This window comes from Alexandromys fortis, unplaced genomic scaffold (assembly GCF_014885135.2).
Source record: "Alexandromys fortis isolate MF-2015 unplaced genomic scaffold, M_Fortis_MF-2015_v1.1 scaffold_154, whole genome shotgun sequence".
NCBI classification, from domain to species: domain Eukaryota; kingdom Metazoa; phylum Chordata; class Mammalia; order Rodentia; family Cricetidae; genus Alexandromys; species Alexandromys fortis.
This window is the reverse complement of record NW_026068040.1, coordinates 981,895-1,003,598: the sequence shown is the minus strand read 5'-3', so window position 1 is coordinate 1,003,598 and position 21,704 is coordinate 981,895. Positions and strand designations below refer to the sequence as shown.

The 21,704-nt window shown below is 42.4% G+C and overlaps 1 long non-coding RNA gene across 2 annotated transcripts in view; it reads left to right on the top strand.

Moving 5' to 3' along the window:
- LOC126515650 (uncharacterized) overlaps positions 1–21,704 on the top strand; it is a 63,949-nt gene that overhangs the window by 10,424 nt on the left and 31,821 nt on the right. The gene's annotated exons all lie outside the window — the stretch shown is intronic.

Genomic DNA, 21,704 nt, shown 5'->3' with positions numbered 1-21,704 from the left:
GAAGAGGAAGAAGAAGAGGAAGAGGAAGAGGAAGAAGAAGAAGAAGAAGAAGAAGAAGAAGAAGAAGAAGAAGAAGAAGAAGAAGAAGAAGAAGAAGAAGAAGAAGAAGAAGAAGAAGAAGAAGAAGAAGAAGAAGAAACTATACAAGTTTTCCCTGGTGGCATCATTTTCTCTATTGGGATTCCCTCTTCCCCAACAACTCTAGCTTGTATCAAGTTGACATAAAACTAGCTAGCACAAACAGTGTTGCAATAATGCTTTTGGAGGTATCAAATGACCTTTAGATCTGTGACAGAATAGATACACTTCAAGCTTCACAAGATATTGTGCTTCCCCAGGGCTGTGCAGGAGATGCCATATCTTTGGGCATGCATGCAGTACTTTCACCCAGGGGTCTTAGCAATGGAAAGTTATTTTTTTTTTGAGTTGATGATTGGTGCCACAGATTCCCTACCAGACACCCCATCCATAATGATGATGGGGATATCTTTACCTCCCAAGCATTGAGAGGCATTCCATGGAGGAAGGCATTCTCCCACTGTAGGCGAGATGCAGCGCATAGGGTGAATGGAACAGTCTAGGGACTGAAGATGAGTTCAGTTACACCTTCATATACTCAGCAATCTCCTTACCCTTCCTTCAGAACAGAGTCATGGCCCCCAGGAGAGAAAGCTTTATAAGATGATGAGTTAAATGAATGCTTTATTATCTGGTTTGGGTATAGAGCAAATCGGGCACAAAGCACAAAGCATCCAGGCTCATTAGCAGCTATCAAAGCATTATCTCAGAAGCTCATTGAGAAGGGCAATAGGCAGGTGATGGCATGGAGGGTTTTTTGCCTTCATGAATTCCTATTACATCTGCTATAATGAGTGCCCTCTTGGTTCTCACAATTAACGTTGGGCTTGTGGTGGTTTGGATGAAGATGGTCCTCTTAGGCCTGTAGAGGTGTGGCTTTGACAGGGGAAGTGTGTCACTTGGGGTGGGCTTTCGGGTTTCAAATCCCCAAGTCAGGCCCAGTGTTCCTTTCTCTTCTTGCTGCCTGACAAACCAGATGTAGAACCCTCAGCCACCTCTCCACCATGTCTGCCTGCATGCTGCTGTGGTCATGGTGTCCCTTCACAGCAACCAAAACCCTAAGACAGGGTGAGAGTCAGGCAGGAGGAGGGAAGGAACTGCTTACTTCTCCTCTTCTGCTAGCAGAAGAAACAAAGAAGCTCAGGGAACCTGAACCTTGGCCATTCAGAGTAGTTAGTTCTGAAAGACCTTGATTTAAAAGTTTGTCCATTTCTCATCTTTGACCTTGGCAACTTTGTTTCCTTGTCTTAGTCAGGATTGCTTAACCACCACTACACATAAATCAGAGTTTAAAGCCCTCACACAATCATTTGTTTTTGCTTAGCTCAAGACATATTAAATTAAACAATAAAATAAGCTGTAAAGATGTCTGAACTAAAATATCACGTAGAGAATTAGTATTTAGTGTGTGTAAATATATGTATATACTTCATCAGAGGACACAATAATAGAAAAACCCATATTTACAATAACAATGAGGAAGATTAAATACTTGGGAACAAACTTCAAAGGAAACTTGGGGAACTAGTGAAGAAAAACATCCTTGAGAGATAGAAACGTGAACTTGACCTAAGGCAAAGCCGTTCCTGGGCTGTGGGAAGCATGACTTTGTCTCATGAATATTCATCTCCCAAATCAGTGCATAAATTAAACACCATTCCAATAAAATATGAGTAATAAATAGGCACATTTTATATTCAAAACACATAGAGAAACCAACAAACAAACAAAAGTCTCAAAAACAGCAAAGAAAATACTAGAAAGAGCAAACCGAGGAAAGGCTAGCTCCACTTGATATTAAAACATAGTACAAAATCCTTGTAATTAAAACAATATGGTGCTGGTGGAAGACTGGATAAGCACACCCAGAGAACGTATCAGAAAGCCCAAAACTAGATTCCCGTACTTAGAACAGCAGATGATAAAAAAAGGTATCACAAATTTACTGGCAGAAAACAAATTAAGGGGAGCTCTGGGTAATTCAATAATCATAAAAGCAAAATAAATTTAGAGCATACTCCACGCCATATATAAGTATGGCTCCAAATGAAACTGAAATATAAATAAAATTAAAATTACTGGGAGAAAACATGAATAAATTCCTTTTGAGCCTGGTTGCAAGAAGTACTTTCTTAGCAATAACTCATAATTTAGACACGTTATAAAAACATTGATCTGACTAAACAGAAATAGAACTTTCCTGTATGGCAGAGAAGATCATAAGCAAAATCAGACTTGCAAAGTAAATCCACCCATTTATAAAACACAAATATTAGCGCTACACAAAGAATTCTCAAAAATACAGAAGCATCTGTCTTTTGTCAATCTACTCTAACACCAAAAAGGAATTTGACAAACATCATACCCAAATTAGTAAGTTTCCCAACCCTAGAGAGGTACAAGTTAGTAATTTTTAAGTTAATTCATGTAGATCCCATGATAAGGAAAGTAAATAAATAAACTAGGTAATTAGCGGCAGATTTCTTAGCTTCAGGGTCAGTAGTCAAGAACCCTATGGTGTTAAATTGGAATCAAATTAATGACGTGAATTCATGTTGGTACATTATCAATGAATAGATAATAGATGAGAAATAGATGATAGATAGCTATAGACAGATAATGGTCGATAGCCATGTATCAATGATATGTGTGTGTGTGTGACAGAAGATGGTAGCAAACAGACAGACAATAGATAATAAATGGATAATAGATGGATATAGGTAGATGATAGATGATAGATAAGATATATAGGTCATTTATATATTCATATATTTAGATTGCATACATGTGCACGTTTTTTTATAAACTTTCGTTTGCTTGTTGTTTTTTGTTTCAAGACAGGGTTTCTCAGTGTAACAGCCCTGAATGTCCTGCTTTGTAGACCAGGCTGGTCTTGAACTCACAGGATCCACCTGCCTCTGCCTCCTGAGTACTGGGATTAAAGGTGTGAGCCACCACCGCCCAGCTTTTTAGGCTTTGTAAACTTGTTGATAACTATGTTTGGTGAGAAACTGAGAAGTAATAACTGCAGTATCAATTAGCATAGCAAGCATCCGGATATTAGCTTCTAAATACTAAATATTACTCTTGAACAGAAGAAATAAAGGATCCTTGGAAAAATTACTAGTTTCTGTGTTGGAACAAAGAAATAATAAAATTATCCTGGTATATCTGGTGGTATAAACAAAAGCAAGCAAACAAACAACTCCCCCCAAAAAAAACATCCAAAAAGATGAGGGCCTCGCATTCAAAGGGGTCGCAATGGAAGTGATATCTAATGATTAAATATGGGCCAATTTCAATGAAGTCAATGGTAACTGTGATGAATGATAACATACAACATAAGCATTTGGGACCACATCCTAATATAGAAAATTAATTAATTAATGAGAGTAAAGGGGGCTCTTCCTACAAGAATTCCAGTTAGAGGATATCAGAGATGTTATCAGGCATAAAAGTCATCAGTTGGAGATGATGCTAGGCCAATGTGCAAGGAAAAAATACAAGGATGGTGGCATAGTTCTAAAGTGTCTTTCCACAGATACTAACCAAGTAAAGAGCTAAAAAACCTATTTTACCATGAAGATAATCAGCAGGTGAGTGCTCAACATTAACATCACCAACAGTTTTTAAAAAATCAAGAAAATGGGCCCATTGATAGAAGCCCACAGTACAGCTTCTGTGGCATGTGTGTGGCATGTGTGTCGGCTACACTTAATCACTGCTAACTTGTTCAGTATCTACATCCTAGACAATTCAATGGGCGTTAACGTGCCAATTACGGTGGTGATTTTATAAGAGGCATATTAGTTAATAGTGTAGTGTTAATGATAGCTTTCTCACTGTCGCAAACCGCATTGGAATTAAGGAAGACGTTGCCATTTGGAGTTGGATGACAGATACATAGATATTCTTTGCTCTGTCTTTATTTGTAGAGATCGTAGCTTCATTAGGAAAAATACTAGAAGGACTCCAAAGAGTGGAAAGACTTCTTAGAGAGAAATGCCTTCTTTTGCAAATTTTGATTAGTCTGAAACTATTTAAAGATAAAAAGTTAGTACAAAGTTTGAAAAGGATAAAGAAATTGGAATTAAAAAAAAACTTCCTAGGTACTGTCAAAAATTTTTATTGTAAAATGACAACTTAACATCTGTCTGTGGAAAAGGATACTTCTCTAAATAAAAGGTTTAGTATTCCCTGTTTATGAAAATCATTAAAAATACACAGAATGATATATCTATTACATAATTATTCCCCAGATCAGTATGTTTCCTTTCTGACTCACTGACTTAATTTTCAAATTATTGCTCATATCGTCAAAGGATACAACCTACAGAATGATATGGTGTTTGGCAAATTAACTGAATGACCACTTATTATCCCAGGAAATTTTGAGCATCTTAGTTTAATCTTATATATTGTACATTTTTCTTGATGACTGATTTCAGAAACCTCCATTTTTGCCCGTCACCAGATGTGCCAAAGAAGGCTTGACCCACAGGTATCAGGGACTCGTGGAATCATGAGATTTTCCTCTCTGTTTTAAGAAGACAAGTGGAGAAATGAGGCTAGGATAAATGCCATCCCTACTCTAAAGAGTTTGGGTCAGTCCTGCAGATCACACACTCTCACTTCTCTATGATATCCACCGGAAGTTCTTAGTATCCAACATTATATATATTGGAATACTTGATCCTGAAAGTCTTACTCAAGAAGACATATGTGTGTGTGTGTGTGTGTGTGTGTGTGTGTGTGTGTAATGTTGGAGCTCTTATCCCCATACGCTCTTTACGTCAGACTCCAATTATGATGAATGCTGCCCTACTTTTTATAAGCACCAGGTCATTACCAAACCAACCTAGTGCTGAGAATAGAAAACAGGAGAAAAGCAGTGCCCCCCAATAAAGCATGCCTACCTGGCCAGAGTGTGGGTGTCTTTAGCCTGGTGTGACAAAGCGACTTGACTCTGATTCAGAATAACCATGTGCACCTCCCAGTGCCCAGGTCCTGCTAGACCCTGCTGGGTTACTCTCCAACACCTCCTCTTGGTCTTGCTGCATTACCCTGTATTTTCAGTGGGATCCAGTGGGGAAGAGATGGTCTTACTTGATCCTGAAAGTCTTACTCAAGAAGACACAGTGAGAAATAGAATCAACACATCTGCCCATCGTGGCAGGAAAAATCAGAGAGATGTTGTTATTTAATTTTTAGTGAAATGTTTTACTCCAGACTCCCAACAAAAACAGCAGCAGAACTCCTGATTTCACCACCAGAGGGCAGAAAACATTAAGATATGGGGCAAACAAAGCCTACTTTGTGTAAGAGCCTCTCAATAGTAGTGTGAAACTTTAGGTGCAGGTTTCAGGGAATGAACTCACTCAGAAACCGAATAAGCTCTGTGTGAATGAGGATGTTAAGGACTAGGATGGGAAACCTCCTGGATTTTTCAGGTCAATAAAATCCTCCACTATGCTCTCATGACTCACTTTTATACGTTTAATTACAATATTGATTTAAACATTTAAATATAATGTCAAGTAAAATTGTGATGATTCCCTCCAAGTGATATATGATCCTTGATATATATGATCCGTGATATATGATTCCGGAATCAAAGTGGCCACGATCTTGAGTTTGAGTCACATATGGATCAGCGAGTGTCTCTCAAAGCAGGGCCCCAGTTCTCTCCCTGACCAACAAATGGCCATGGAGGGTCCCAGGGATTGTGATGGAACAGAATAGTCACACTGCAGGTCCAGCCCTGCCCTGGAACAATAAGGCCAAGAGCGTGTCCTACTGTGGTGTGTGTGTGTGTGTGTGTGTGTGTGTGTGTGTGTGTGTGTTTGTATGTGTGTTAGGGTTAGAAGCTAGTTGGAATCAGATAATACAAATGTCTCCTGTTCCATTTTTTTCATCATGTCTTTCTTCCTTTCTTTTTTATTTTGTTTTGTTTTTCAAACAGTCCTGAGTCCTGGCTATCCTGAAACTCGCTCTGTAGACCAGGCTGGCCTCAAAGTCTCAGAGATCTGCCTGCCTCTGCTTCCCAAGTGCTGGGATTAAAGGTGTGCGCCCTGACCCTCACTTCTATATTTATTTTCTTTATTACCATTCTCACCCTTTCCTGAGCCCTGACCCATGTCTTCTCCTTTCATAGGATGCAAATAGAAAGGATGATTGAGTGGTTGCTATTAATGATTCAAAAATCGTTTCAATTATGCTAATAAACTTGCCAGTGTAGAAAGAGCCTGAACAGGAAGGTGATAATGATCTTGCAAATGAACTCGACTGGTCTATTCCAATTCCCTATGTGAGGTGATACCATACCACATATAAGACATTTTCTCTCTTTGTTTATAATTCTTTAGCACTCATGTCATAGAAGAGCTATACTTCTTACTTAGAATCAGTACTTATTAGTATATTCCAAATATACTGTATTTTCTCTGGAGCTTGAGAATGGTCATGACACACAGGTGAGCTAGAAATCCCAGGGGCCACATGCGTTCACATGTTATTTCAAACATCTCCAAGCAGAAGAAATTCAGGATCTGAAACAATCATATGGGCAACTGAGAGTATTGTGGAAATGTGTACTAAAGATGGGAATAGACATGCATATATTTGTATAGTTTAAGCTGTTCTAATATGCTTTAGACAATGGAATGTTCTCATTACTTTTAATCATCATCCCAGACATAGCAATACTCTATCCATGTTCTTTGCTGACATAAGGTTACAAAAGTTCATTTTATCTAAAGTATTCCACCATTTCATTTTTATGTCCTAATGTCCCGAATTCCAGTCTCTCCTCCACTATAAGATGTTGTTTCTTTCTTTAGACACAGGTGATGCTGAGGATGGCGTATTTGTGTGATATGTGTAAACAAAACCATCTTTCGAATCTGTTCTTATTACTGTGACACCTTTGGGAACCAAATTCTCCCTTAATGGAACTGAGTTAGTTCAAAGGAAAAACCTGATTATAATATGTTTTGAGCCGCCCAGGACCTGCTCAGCACAGGCCCTCAGAGACTGGTCCCGTCGTTTTGCTATAAGCACCAGCTAACCCAATTACTTACTGAATTCAAATCAGAAGCATTTTGTTCTCTTCCAAACTTGAATGTCTCTCTGGCTCCAGTCGTCACAAGGTCATATTATTTGGGAGAATATGTGAGGTTATGTGAGTGTCTACAGCATCCTGAATTTCCTGATATCCATGATGAAGCTGAGGTACACTGGGAAGATCCGGGCCCTAGAGATGGAGTTCTATTAGGACTTGGCCTGTGTCTCACAGGTTGCATGCATGCAAACTTAACTACCAAATCAAATTTAGAAAGAAATGCAGTCTCTCTGCTCTTAATCAAGCTGCCTTTTTTCAGACATCTCACCAGGATGAAGGAAACCCTGACCCTTGCCAGTATTGGGTAGTAAAGCCACTTTCCTTTACGTGGCCTCTCCTAAGATATAGATGCTCTGAGACAAATGCTCAGTCTGTCACACTTCCTCTTTCCCTCTTACCACCTCTTACCACCAAAGATGGCAAGGCTGTGACTGGCCTCAGAATGCAAAACCAGCAAGAAGCAAGAGGTCCATCTGCAGTCTCTGGATGCTCAGCAGGTGATCTTGTCTTCTCTGATGTAGCTCTGCGTCTACCAAGTCCTTGAAATAGTGCTGCCAGGACTCTGGTCCTTAACATCTACTTCTGTCTGTGTCTTTCCACACTGCTGCTTCTTTGCCTACCTTCAGAGGGCCATCAGTTACCTGGTCTTTTTTATAACCAGTTCATCTGTTCAGTATAGCTTTGAAGGAATTTTTCAGGGACTCGGGAAATCAAACTCTAGCTTCAACTATCTGGCCAGCTGCCAAGGCCATCCTTTCACTGTTACCTCCCACGATGACAAACAAAGCAAAAACAAACAAACAAAAACCCTTCCAACATACTCCTTGCCTCCCAGAGTTCTCAGCGGTGATGGGACCAAATGTGACTCTTATTCGCACTTCTCTGAGCTGGATCCATACACCGAAAGCCTGTTTGGCTGATGTCCTCTCCTGTCCCTTTTAAGTGACCCTCTGACTGAGAAGAGTAACCACGTGATTCTTTCTGAAAGATTTCACTCCCTTGGAGCTGAGAGCTTTCATCCGCTCTTGGGAAATGGGTGACAAACCATGTCTCACATTTGCTTTGGTTTTTCCAGTCTCCAGTATTTCACTGGGTATGTGTATGCCAGTGCACATGTGTGTGCCTGTTTGTGGAGGTCAGGGAACAACTCTGAGTATCTTTCCTCAGGAACCACTCACCCCTCCCTGACTTTTTGAAATGGGGTCTTTCTCTGGCCTGGAGCTAATTTATCAGTACGCTAGGCTAGAGGGTTAAAGGCCCAGAAACTGTGGTCATCTACACATGCTAGGATTACAAGCATATGTCACCTTCTCTAGCCTTTTTATGCGGGTTGCAAAGACTGAACTCTGGTTTTGTGTTTTGTTTTGTTTTGTTTTGCTTTGCTTTGTTTTGTCTTTCAAGACAGGGTAGCCCTGGCTGTCCTGGAACTCACTCTATAGGCTGGGCTTGCCTCAAACTCACAGAGATCCTCCTGCCTCTTCCTCCTGAGAAACACTGGTTTTTATGCTTCTTACAAGCAAGTTATGACTGAGCTCAATTTAGGCCTGAGTTAGTCAATTGGAAACATTTTTGGAAGAGATACTTCTATGTTTCATTGAGGCCAGAAGGAGACTCCCTGATGGTGCTTAAGAAGCAAGCTCCATTGGTTCTGTGGCCGCAAGGAAATGACTTTCTCTCCACTGTGTAATGTTAGAGGAGGACATGAAACTCAAAGGAGACCCGAGTCCAGGATGGCGCCTTTATTGAAGGTTCAACACCCCAGCAGACCAGTGAAGCTATACCTGGCCTCCTGACCAGGATATCTGAGATCATACGAGTTGACTGTTCTAATCTCCTAAATTTGTGCTGATTTCATGTAAGGTAGTATAAAAGAAGAATGTCACTGGAATTAGAACCAAACCACAGATCACCAATATTCCCATCGCAACAGTGTAAACAATGAGTAAAAATCACAGGCCCCAAAGTCCTGCTGGGAGGATTCATGTCCTAGCCCCACCATCTCTCTGTTGTTTGATCCTGGGCTGGTTATGTTTCTATCCTTTCATTTCCACACGATGAACTGAACTGAACCCAAGGGTGCTCATAGAATTAGTTCAAGGATTAATGGGTTTTTTGCAGGGTCACTGGAAGAGCAACTGACACACGATAAGCACTCTGAGTCATTAGGCATCCTCGTGTGAGCCTCCTCAGCTCAGCACCAGGGGCCCTAGACATATTACAAGCTCTCCTTATGTTCCCCCAAATAAACATGAGTCATCACAAACACTCAAAATATTTGACAAAGGATCAGCTTATTAATGCATTGCCTTTCAAAACCAAATTCAGGTTAAAAATGGATAAAGTCACATAATAAGCCCTGTTTCTATTCGAAACTGCAGAGAGAGCAAGCAGAAGCATGACCACATCTGCAGATCTCACTGCTTCTTGCTATGGTTTAGATATGGTTTGAGTGCATCTCTCTATGTTCATGCAGGGCAAGCTTGGGCTGTCTTGCGGTGGAGCTGAGGTGGGAGAACTTTACCAAGTGAGACTTGGCGAATGATAACTGGGTCATGGGGCTACATGGAGGTTAGTATTCTTCTCTCAAGGGAGGTCTCAAGGGTGCCACCACCATCTCTCCAACTCCCTATCTCACCATGTTTTCTCTTTTGCACATGCTCATGACATTGTGGTACCATCTGCCATGTGGCCATCACGAGACTCAAACAGATCCTGATGTTGCCGTGATCTTGAGCCTCTACAGCCATGTGCAAAATAAGACTCTGTTCTTTCTGCAGTAGTCAGGACTGGGTTGTAGCCCCATAGCACAGGGGATGCTTAATTAACACTTGCAAGGCCCTGATTTGAGATGTTTCACAAAGTACCAAGATTCACTTAGGATGATTTTATAGCAACATAAAATGAACTGAACCAACATTTCTTCTTCCCCAGAATCAGTCATAGCCATCACTAACACACTCATGAACAGCTTCCAAACTCTAATATTGTAATTGCTCTGTGTTAGTCCCAATGATTGTGCAACAAAATAAGATAGAATAAAAATATTTTATGATATATCATAGAGAGATAAATGGTCAGCTAGATGACAGACAGGTGATAGATAGATGATAGGTAGATAGGGACATAGATAGATTGGTGAATGATAGATAATAGATACATGATAGATAGATAGATAGATAGATAGATAGATAGATAGATGTATCTTATAATTCTGATGTTAAATTTGGGGAGAGTAAAATAAAAATAGATTGATTTTTTTTAAATCTCTATATTAAACAGTTTAGAAGATGGCTCATTTGGTAATGTGCTTGTCATGCAAGCATGAGTTTAGATGCTCAGCACTCTGTAAAAACTGAGCTCATTGATAGTGTACATCCATAATTCCACTGTTGGGAAGGCAGACACAGGGGGAGCCCTGGACATCGTTGGCCAGCCAGCCTATCCAGTCATCCTCCAGGCTCAGTGAGACATGCCATCTCAGAAAGTAAGGCGGAGGGAGCCTGGGAAGATATGTAGACTTCTGGCCTACACATGTTGACCTGCACAATATGCACACACACACACACACACACACACACATACACACACACACACACACTACAAAGCGACAACAAAATTCTCTAATAAGAGTTAGTGAACGCATTCTGTAATAACAAGCAGATTCCTAAGTGTCAGTAGGTAATGATGAGCAATGCAAATGAGTGTCTGTTCATAAAACAGCTCTTGGCAAGGTTGAAGGGGGAGCCTTTCTTCACACAGCACCTAGTTCAGTAACCCAGACTCCTTCTACCCACGGCTTCCCCAGATCCTAGGGTTTCCCCATTGCTTGCTTCTGTGAGATAAGAGAGAAATAGCACTGATGAGCACTGAGGGAATGGTCATTGACAAGACAGAAAGCAGCATGAGTTTTCCCTTTCATCCCACTAAAGAGTCACATGGTCACACCTCCCTGAAAGGGCATCTCTGCCATGAGTACCCCAAGAGATTTCCAAATACAGTTATATGTGGCTGAAAGCTGCCATTTAAACACATGACTTCAAAGTCCATGTCATCTAGGTTCCAAATTGTTTCTCCTATCTATGCCTTGATTTTTTTCAGTTTCTCTTTTCAATGGGGGTTAAAAAATGTTGTGCATCTTGAGAATCATGTGACGCTCAAACCAGATGCTATGTTTGAAATCACTAGAAGCATAACTGTCGTTCGATCAGTATATAAAATGCTTTAACTATGTTGTTTGTTAATCTGGGGAGCAAAGCAGCCATTCATTTCTGCTAAGCACTCAACCATACGACTGTTAGGACGAGCGTTGTGTTTCTGTTGGGATTGGATAGACAGCAAAGGCAGACTCTTAAGGAAATGGCTGGTGTTTTGCTGTCATGGGAATTCCTTGGCCTAGGCTGCTGTCACTATGAGGACATTGAGAGATCTCTTTTATGACAGCTGGCTCCTCTGTACCCTAGGCTTTAGCACATCCTTAGTTAGTGTAGAGATGCCCTAAGAAAGCATTGCAGACCTCCGTCTCAGCTGAGACTGTAATTCCTCAGTAGAATATTATCCGAAGCTCATAGGAAGAAAAACTATTTTAATTTCAAACTAAAACTCCAAATGTCAAACAGTTGAAATGATTAATACTGTAGATTTCAAACTGATAGTTGCAAGAATTGACAACTATAATGAACACATATGACTACTCAGGTGATTTAAGAAAATTTTAGGTTTAAGTTTTGTCCCAAACAAATGTGTACCACTTTGTTGGAAGAACTCCGAGCATCCCACAATGGGATCTGAGTTGCTTGGAGCTGTTGGGCATTGGATGTAAACAGCACCACTGCTGATAAGCTTAAGGCTTTGACATTAACAACGTGAGTGTACACTTCACACAGTCTAACCCATGTATAAGCAGAGGGCACACTTGACCGGCATGCCTCAAAGCCCAGGAAAGCACAATCTTCTTCTAGAAGCAGATAATGTTCAGGAAGCAACAAGACTGTATCCACGGCTCATGCCTCCCCAGACTGCAATGAGGGATTGCCTTACTCTGATCTCCAGCCCTCTCAATTACAAGTCCAGCATGTCCTGTGCCACACACGCATACACACTTTCCCCACGCCAGTCACACATATTTCGAGCTATCCTCGCCAGTAAGTATCTTACAACATGGCCTTTTCCATCTGGCTTCCAGGGTTCTACCCAAGTTTACCCCTTAGGCCTTTTCATGATGACCCCTGACTGACCTGTTATCCTGACCAGAGCCTGGCTCCTCGGAATAACTTGACAATGGAACAGTCCCGCTCTCCTTGTTGACTCTTCTAAGCACTTGCCTTAGCTACTCTCACCAGGAAAGTGAGACAAAAGGGACATTTGGGTACCCTCCACATGACTCGTGGAGTGGCTTTCCTAACTGCTCTAGGGCCTTGAGATGTCCCTTCAATATTCCAGTTCCCCTTTCCAGCTCTATGCAACAGGAAAGGCGACGGCTTCCTATAGTTAATGATCAGTGGTTATTTAATTCAACTGTCTGTGTTGTGCAATGTTTATTTAATCCTTTGCCATATTCTGGGTCTCTGCCAAGTGTTAAGTCATATTTAATCGTCATGGCATCCCTGTGAGATGTTTATAGATGAGAAAATCAATAAAGAGTTGTTAAGGAGCACAGTCAGATGGGGTGTAGCCCCTGGATCTTACAGAGCCATTTGGGAACTAGTGCGGCAGATGGTTTTCTTGCTTCCTAGAGCACAGAAGTGATGGACCTGTCGTGACCAGAGGCACACGGAGAATAAACTCCCACATCCCACACTGCTCATCCAGGTCAGCACTGCCTCTGTGCTGATTTTGCTGCCCCGGCCTGCTTTACACAAAGTCAATACTGTAAATTTACATGTGACCTAGTTTAATCTAACTGTGGACTGTGGTTCAATTATTCAGCAATTGATTACTAAGAACTTAAGAGAGCTTTTGACAACCGCTGTAAATGCAGCCTTTCTTCTGCAGTCTGTCTCAGAAACTAACCTTGCTACTACACATTCCTATGATGCCTTGGAGCTCTCCCAAATACGCTAGAGATGCAGAGGGAGCGACGCCCTGCAGCCAGCATGGGTATAGAAGAGGATCCTGAATGAATACTGAGCTGATGCTTTGGCTAATTTAAGTTCCAAGTGCCATCCTTGGGCTTATTTTATATAGTACACTCCAGAAGCATTGGTGCCTTGATTTTGCTTAATTATAACCTGTTTTCTTTACTTTCCATTTAATGGGCAAGCTCACACGAAGAAGCAAGCAGAATGATCTGGTGGGCAAGGATTGAGAGAATAGGCAGACCATATCACACTGAGACCCAGACTCATTTAGTGGTGCCTTCCCTGATGGTATCATAGAACTCAAGAAAGAGATTCAAGGAGGCTTCTGAATTGACCTGGCTGGTACTACAGAGGCAGCCACTACGTCATGAGTTATAAGACCCACCGCCGCATAACCTGCTACACTCCTGTTCAGCCTACAAACCTAAGAGTGCTAGGACTAATGGGGATGGCGTAACAGATTCCCAAGCAAGCCTGGACTGTTGCCTTCCAGCTTGCTGTCTCTACTGCTCTGGAACGTTAGAACACGTGGTCATCTGCTTAGCATTTGCAAGAACTGATGCTTCTTCATGTGGGGGTGCTAAATTCATCACCACAAAACACAAAGTGCACTCTCTGCTCCTGAAGTAGCAGTGTAGGAGCCTAGCCCATCCGCCCTGGCATTATCCCTGACTCCTTTGCTATATCTAGTCACTAGACCGAAAGTTTAGGTCGTTTGGTTTGTGTTTCTTTCTCATATTTTTTAACTCTACATGTCAAGTGTCTAAGTCACTTTAACTAAGGGTCTAAAAATAGCAATGAGTTTCTTAAAGATATTTTCCTATAAGTCTTCTTTGTACTTTGGCCATATCTGCCCACACCACCCCCTACACTCTTTCTATTCATTCTCCCAGAATCTCACTTCCTTCCTCATGATAAGAACCTGCTGCTTTGACTAATAAGGGAAGCTGGTTTCAGTCTCTTTCCAGGACTGGGTAGATACATTTGCAAACGATCCACCTTTATACACTGTCCCACTTGGAATAGACCCTCCCCATCCCACAGCATCCTCGCGTGACTCTAAGTTCAGTACATGAGAGCTATCATGTATGGGGAAGTGTGCGAGTGGATCAGTCAGAGCAGAAACCTTGCCACTGAAGACGAAAAAGGACCAAGGAAATACTGCCTCTGGTTCTCCCTGTAGCAGAGAAAGAAGACCAGTGGGAGCTTGTGTAGTCTTGGCTCCGCTAAGCACATTTCATGGGGAATCATGTCAAAATGGCTGATCCCATTTTGGGATGGAGACTCTGGACTCTTCCCCTTGCTGTTATCTTGTGAGCTCAAAGTCAACTAATGCTAGTTAGTATCTATTTATACACCACTAGCCATACCTATTGTTACCACACCACGTGCATTTGTATCCCCAGTATGTGAGATGCACCGAGGGATCAGGAGGGCCATGTCACCGAGCACAGAAGGATGCACAATGACCAACGAGAGCTTTGCTCTCTCTCCAGTGTCCCTCGCTTTGGTTTTGTTCAGAACTGTCTTGGGAAAAGGAAGAATTACCAAAGACAAAGCAGGCAAACTAGATGAAACCAGAGGAATGGAAACAAAATAGAACTATCACAAAAGAAAATGGACAGAAGTGGAATGGCCGAGCCTCCTCAGTGCAGGTGCTGGCATTGATTCAGAGCCGTGTGCACAGCTGAACATGAAGTTAATGTCCTAATTAATGGCTCATTGGTAGCAACACTTCCTCCCAGTAAGCGAGCAGAGGTTGAGGCTATTGGGTAACGTTACCACGACAGGAGTCACCTCCCTTCCTACCAGCAGCTATGTCTCAATGACAAAAAGCTCCCTCCTGATTTATATTCAGTTTTTTATTAGTTCTTTGAGAGTTTCAATGTGATTTGATCACACTCAAGCCCCTTATCCAGCTTAGCAGGTCCACCCTTCCTTTCTTGCTCACGCAGCTTTGTCTTTCTTCTTTCAACCCTTCAAGACGGGTTTGTGCTGCCAACTCTTCTTGGTGGCAGGATCTTCCAGTGGAACATTATCAGTTTATTGGGACTACATTCTTAAAGAGCACCCTCTCTCTCTCCCAGAAGCTAACAACTGTCAATAGCTCCAAGACTAGGGGTAGGATGGTGTGCCCAGCTCCCCTATTTCTATGCCCAGATTTGGATTGGCTTTGACTTACAAAATCTTTGTGCAGCCAGGCAGTGCTGGGGCATGCCTTTAATCCCAGCACTTAGGAGACAGAGGCAGGCAGATCTCTGTGAGTTTGAGGCCAGGCTGGTTTACAGAGCAAGTCCCAGGACAGCAAGGGCTATTACACAAAGAAATCTTTCCTTGAAAAACAACAAACTAAAGTTTGTGTATCCCATCACAACCAGTGTGAGTTCCTATATGCAGCCGCCCTATTGTGTCCGGAAGATAAAGTCTCCTTGTTGTCACCCATTGCCTCTGGCTCTTACACTCCTCCTATCCCCTCTTCCAAAATGGTCTTTTGAACCTTCATATATATATGAAGCCTGTAGACATTAACTCCTCCTGAGTCTCTAACAGGCTGTTTGTGGTTTTAAATTACAATTCTCTTGTGGGTCTCCAGTCTATCAACCTTCCCCACTAACTTGTGGATGCATCAAGCTTCCACAATCACAAAACCCAATTCCTTAAAGCAAATCTATTACAACACACACACACACACACACACACACACACACACACACACCACTACCACCACCACACCATCCTGGTTCTGTTTCTCAAGGAAACACTGCCCCTAAGTGATACACCAATTAAATGTAAAATGGCAGCCAAGTAAAATGAGTCCCACTCCTTGTGGTTGGATAACTTGTGCACTGTAGCCAAAGCACAATAGGGGATAAAAGGCAGTTAAGAGATGGGTGTGGTGGCACATTTAATTCAAGCACTTGGCAGGCAGAGGCAGGCACATCTCTGTGAGTTCATGGCCAGCCTGGTCAACAGAGCGAGTTTCAGACCATCTAGGGCTGGTACACAGAGAAATCCTGTCTTGGAAAGCAAAAAAACAAAACAAAGCAAAAATGACAGTTGTGAGCATAGGTGCTGAGAAAGCGTGAATGATGTGAGAATCAATACACTCAGTCTCGAACAAAGCCAGGGCACCGGAAGCCTCCAGCTCTTCTTTAGGCCCTGGCGGGGGCCAGACAGAGACAGCATGGTTTCTGCTGATGGTGCAGACAGAAGCTTCCTGGCACCACTGGCTTATGTGTTAGCATTCTTAAAGTAAAGCCATAAGAGACAGGTGAGAGAGCATGTGCCTCTGTGGGACAATGGCGATCAGAGAGGAGGAAAGAGCTCCATCCCCGAAGGATAGAATCTATGTGGGGTTTACAGAGGAAAGCCATGTGACGAGGTCCCAAGGGCCTTGCTACTTTTCCTTCCTGGGATGAGACAAGACATTGTGAGCAAGTGGCACCTGCATCCTGGTGTCACGGATGCTGCTTTGAAGTAGAGTTTCTGCAGTGTCTATAACCCGTTTCCCAGGAGCCAAAGCACGGCCATTTCTCCTTGGCCCCCTTGTAGCTTACCCACTACTGCATACACAAGCTATTTGTATCCAGCTTCCCCAGGAAGAACATGGTGCTTACCATAGAAACACAAGAATGTGGACCAAAGAAGGGTCATGTCACCAAATCAGTAAATGAGATAGAAAGGAAATTATTTATTATACTGTCTTTAAAAACCAAGTTTGAGATTCAGTTCAACCATCATTAAAAGCAAAACCCCCTCTTCAGTTAATTTCTCCTTCGGAAGAGTGTGGGGCTTTCAGAACTGACAATTACTAGCTATGGTTGTTTCTATTGTTGCTGTTTTCTGATGCTGGGAGTCAAACCCCAAGCCTTGAGCCTGTTAGAAATGTCCCCCTACCATCGAGCCATACCTAGACTCTAGGCTAATTTTGCTAACTGCTGGGTACCTCTATTTCCCTGTCTGCAAAATGAAGATAAGAAAATAGATACGAGAGGTCTTCTCAGAAACTGGTGTAAATTCTTCTCGCTACCTTTGTGGCTGACTCACTCCTAACGCAGGAAAAGTGTGCAAACAGAGGAGAAACCAACATTAGCTGTGTAACTATGACACATCAATGCTTTACACCTTATTGATTTATTCACTAAATTGCAATAAATACTTCTGATAAGCTCCTGGAGATGAAAGAGTATCATGTAGACCCCCAACGGGCAGATGAAAAGTCTGAGTGGTGGTGATGGTTGCTTTTGTCACCTTGACACAATCTAGAAAGACTTGGGGAAGGAGTCTCAGTCAAGGATTGCCTAGACCAGGTGGGTGTGTCTGTGTCTTTTAGTTGTGGTGAGCAGATCTGCTCCCATGGACTATGGGCCAGGTTTGGAATGAGTTTGAGGGGCCAAGGCCACTAGAGAGCCCTCTGTAGTAGAATGGGGACTACTGATTTGAAGAGAATCTGAAAGAGCCCTGCATCTGGGGGCCTCGATTTTAAGTGCTGGAACTTGAGATAAAAGGAAGGGGAAGGATTTTCAGGGCAGAACTGGGAGACTCCCACAAAGAAATGGTTGTGGGAAAGAAAAAATTGGCACAAGCTACTCCAGTTCGTGCTTCCGGCTGGATAGTGGAGCCATTTACACTGAGTTCCTTGAAGGGTCAGGATCTTCATAGATCTAGAAATCTCCCACAAAGTTCTCTTCATGAATTCTGGCCAGAAAAGACTAGAGAGGTGGTTTATATAATAAAGATGAAATTTAATGGCCAATGAGTTTATCTTTCTGGAGATAGCTTGCCTTATTTAAATCTTGTCACGTACAGCCTTAGTTAGGGTTTCTAGCACTGACAAAATACCACGACTGAAAGTAATTTGAGAAGAAGGCTTATTCCACCTCACACTCCTGATCACAGTCTATCACCGAGGAAGTCAGGGCAGAAACTAAATAAGGCAGGAACCTGGAGGCAGGAACTGAGGCGGAGGCCCTGGAACAGGGATGCTTATTGGCTTCCTCCTCATGGCTTGCTCAGCCTGCCTCCTTATAGCACCCAGGACCACCAGCCCAGAGTGGCACCACCCACAGTGAGCTGGGCCCTCTCATCTTTCACATCAGTCATGATAGACACAGGCTTGCACACAGGCCCATATGTGGAAGCATTTTCTCAATTGGGAGTCTCTCTTCAAAAATGACTCTAGTTTGGGTCAAGTTGACCAAAAACTCACTAGCACATTGCCCATGTGACTTTCCTCATCTATGGAGTTCCGGGCTCTTTCAAGCCTCTGCTTTCAAAGCAGCCCATCAGATAAACTCTATTTGATTCCTCGCCAAGCCTGAGCTCATGGTCTATACTTTGGTGTGTTTGGCTCTTCCTTTTTCCATGTACGGATTCCCAGCTTTTTCTTCAGAGGTTCTTTCCCACCAACTGCTCCCCCAGACACCACTGACTCCAGCCAATCCCATGGACCATGTCTCCTGCTTGTGTGCGCCCATGGTTCTCCATGGCTGTTCCCACTGTGGAAGGCAGCAGAGCATGGCGTAGCACAGGGCTGTCTTCTAGGCAGAACTTCCAACCCTGGAGAAACCTGACCTTGTCTTAGGCTCCAAAGATCCCAGAATGATGCCATAGGTCAGGAAAAAAATGTTAAATCTCATTGAATGTGACTAGATTAAAAGAGTAATATCCCTAGGGAACTCATCTGACCATTTCAGTCTCTTGCTTAATTAATAGAATATAGAGATGCAGATACAGCAAAACATATCTAAAGAATATATTTTTAAAAATCACCCTAAATGGCTATTTAGGCCCAAAGTTAACCTTAAACCAGTCATGCCAAACATAACACCTTTCTTATCTGCCTCTCACCTCTCCTTTGCTCTTCCTGAGTAATGTGGGGCCCATGCTTTTCTGAGGAACAGAGGAAGGGGCTGGGGAGGAAGATAAACTCCTACAACTTTACAAAACTCCCCCTCAGCCCTTCTGTTACAGCCTCTGCATGAGCGTGCATGCTCAAGTCAGTCCCTCACCACACAGCCATGCAGAGCTGATCGGAGCAAACACAGGCAAATACTTCCTCCCCTCCACAACTTTTGTTGTGAGATCCATGCTTTGTTAGATGCCCAGAAATAACACCATCGTGTCTTGCTCACCTTAGTGTTTCTGGAGCCTTCCATCTCCAGGAAGTGTGTGTGACACACTACCCACGTATTTTAAATGAGATTAACTTGGTAAAGTAACCGTGTGAAGCCCCAAGGGAAACCTCCAAGAGGCCTTTTCACTCCGTCCTCAAGACAAATGGACAAAAGCAGGAGCCATTTGACACGTACACATGGGAAGCTTTTCAATCCAACCACATCTGGATGCAAATCCAATCACTTCCAACCTCTTCTACTTTCATGAAAGACGAGGATGAAGATGATGGTGATGAAGATGCCGACACTCGTGTGCTATGGCTGTATGCCATCATCTGTTCTGAGTGTTTTCTGTACATCAGTCTATTTTATTCTTAAAGGAAACAAAGGGAAAGAGGAAGACTCTACCATCACTTTGCAATGAAAGAATGTGAGGTATGGGAAGGTGTAGGAGTTATCCCAGCTGGAAAAAAGTACGGCCAGAATGTAAACCCAGGTAGTCAAGCTCCAGACAGTTATGCTGTGCTCTGCATCCTCTCCCAGGGCTCAAGAGCCCACCATCATACTTATAATCTCTATTTCCTGGGCTGTAACAGGAGCCCAATAAGGTCAACCTCAGTGAAGCCTAAAGGAGATTGTGTAAGTAAAACCCTGGATACCAAATAGCCATCTCGACTGGAGTGTCTTTAATTTTCAGCTTGCACTCATCAGATTCCTAAGAAAATATAATAATCCTGAAGTATTAGCCTTCCCAAGGACAGCTAATGCACAGGCAGTCTAAATAAGCTAGAGCCATGGGTATTTGCTTATTTGAGCTTTTCACTGATCTACAAGTGGACTTAGTCAGTGGAGACTTCTGTCTCAGCATTGTCAAGTACACTGGTTTCTGTTACAGGAGTTCAACAGCCAACTGGAGTATGAATCAAAAGTTGTAGTGCCCCAGAGGAAATCAACTCTCCAGATTTGAAGAAGCTACTTGGAAAGGTCCTTGAAGCGTCACTAGAGTAGATCCAGTAAGAAAGAGGGACGCTCAGTCTACTGAAGCATTGGCTTTGAGAATTTAGCCAGGACCAGAAAAGCACAGGTTCCCAGCAATGGTGGAGATGAACGGTGCCTGGACAGCTGAACGGGGAGAGGCTGGTAAGGGCACAGACTGTCAGTATAGAGTGTGGGATGGATTCTCTGTGCGGTGGAGAGTGCTGGAGAATTTCTGAAATAAAAGGACTGAGACCTGAGCCTTAGAACATAATTGCTGCAGCCTTTAGTGGGGGTAGAAGTGGGGGTAGAGGTTTCAGGAAGGCGGTGTGGACATGGAGGGTGCATTCATTAATTGGTTGCTGGCATACTTCTGTAACAAAAGCTGTGATTTATTTAGTATTGAGCTAGCACACTTCACTAACCAAAACTGCCCTTAGATTGAAACATTCTAAAAATATAATACGTTCTACATTGATGTATTAACATATGCACCAAAGTACCCCAATCTGTTGAAGTCCTGAGAGGTAAGGGCTCAAAGGTGTTTGTAACTGAATGAAAAGTGAGGTCCTTACAATTTTTAATGAAAGTTAAGATCAGAATTTAGGGCAAAACTGCCATATATATTCCAGACATGTATAGACATATCTTTATCAAATTTTATAAATATTTCCCCTGAAAAAAGGAATCTGGGCAGATGGAGCATAAGCAGTATATACATGTTAAGAAATGCAATATCTTCAAGAGGAGCAAGTGGTTTTTTCTTTGTGTTTCCTTAAGAGAAGTCGATAGTGAAAATTCTCAATTGAAGTGACAGCAGAAAAAAACAGCCCAATATGAGCAAACAGGCAGATCTTTGTCAAAGCGTCGAGTAACTACTTTCGGCTCACACCCCTGCAATGAAGACAGAGGATGTTTCAAGAGACTAATAGGACATAGCCAAGCACATCCCTGCAGTGCAACGCCATTACAGGGAGCAGAAGGGAACAAAGCTAATATTATAGCTCCCATCATGTCTTCTTCCAGAGACCATTTCTTCAGAGTGCCTCCCAAGTCCATCCCCTTAGTTGGTCATCTCTGCTCAGATTGATCACCTTTGGCAATAATGTAGGTGGATAGGCTCCTAAGACACATTTTTTAAAATCACACCTTGACTATTACTGTAAGCATTGTTCCCTCCTCTGATTTAACTGCACACATTTTTAAATGAGAATATTTAAAGCGATCTCTGTAATTGCCCACCGTGTTTTTTGGGGCATATAAAAATCAAATCCACAAAGTGATTGTACTAATACCTAGGGTCTTTATGTTCGCCATGTGTTCAGCATTGGTTTGAGA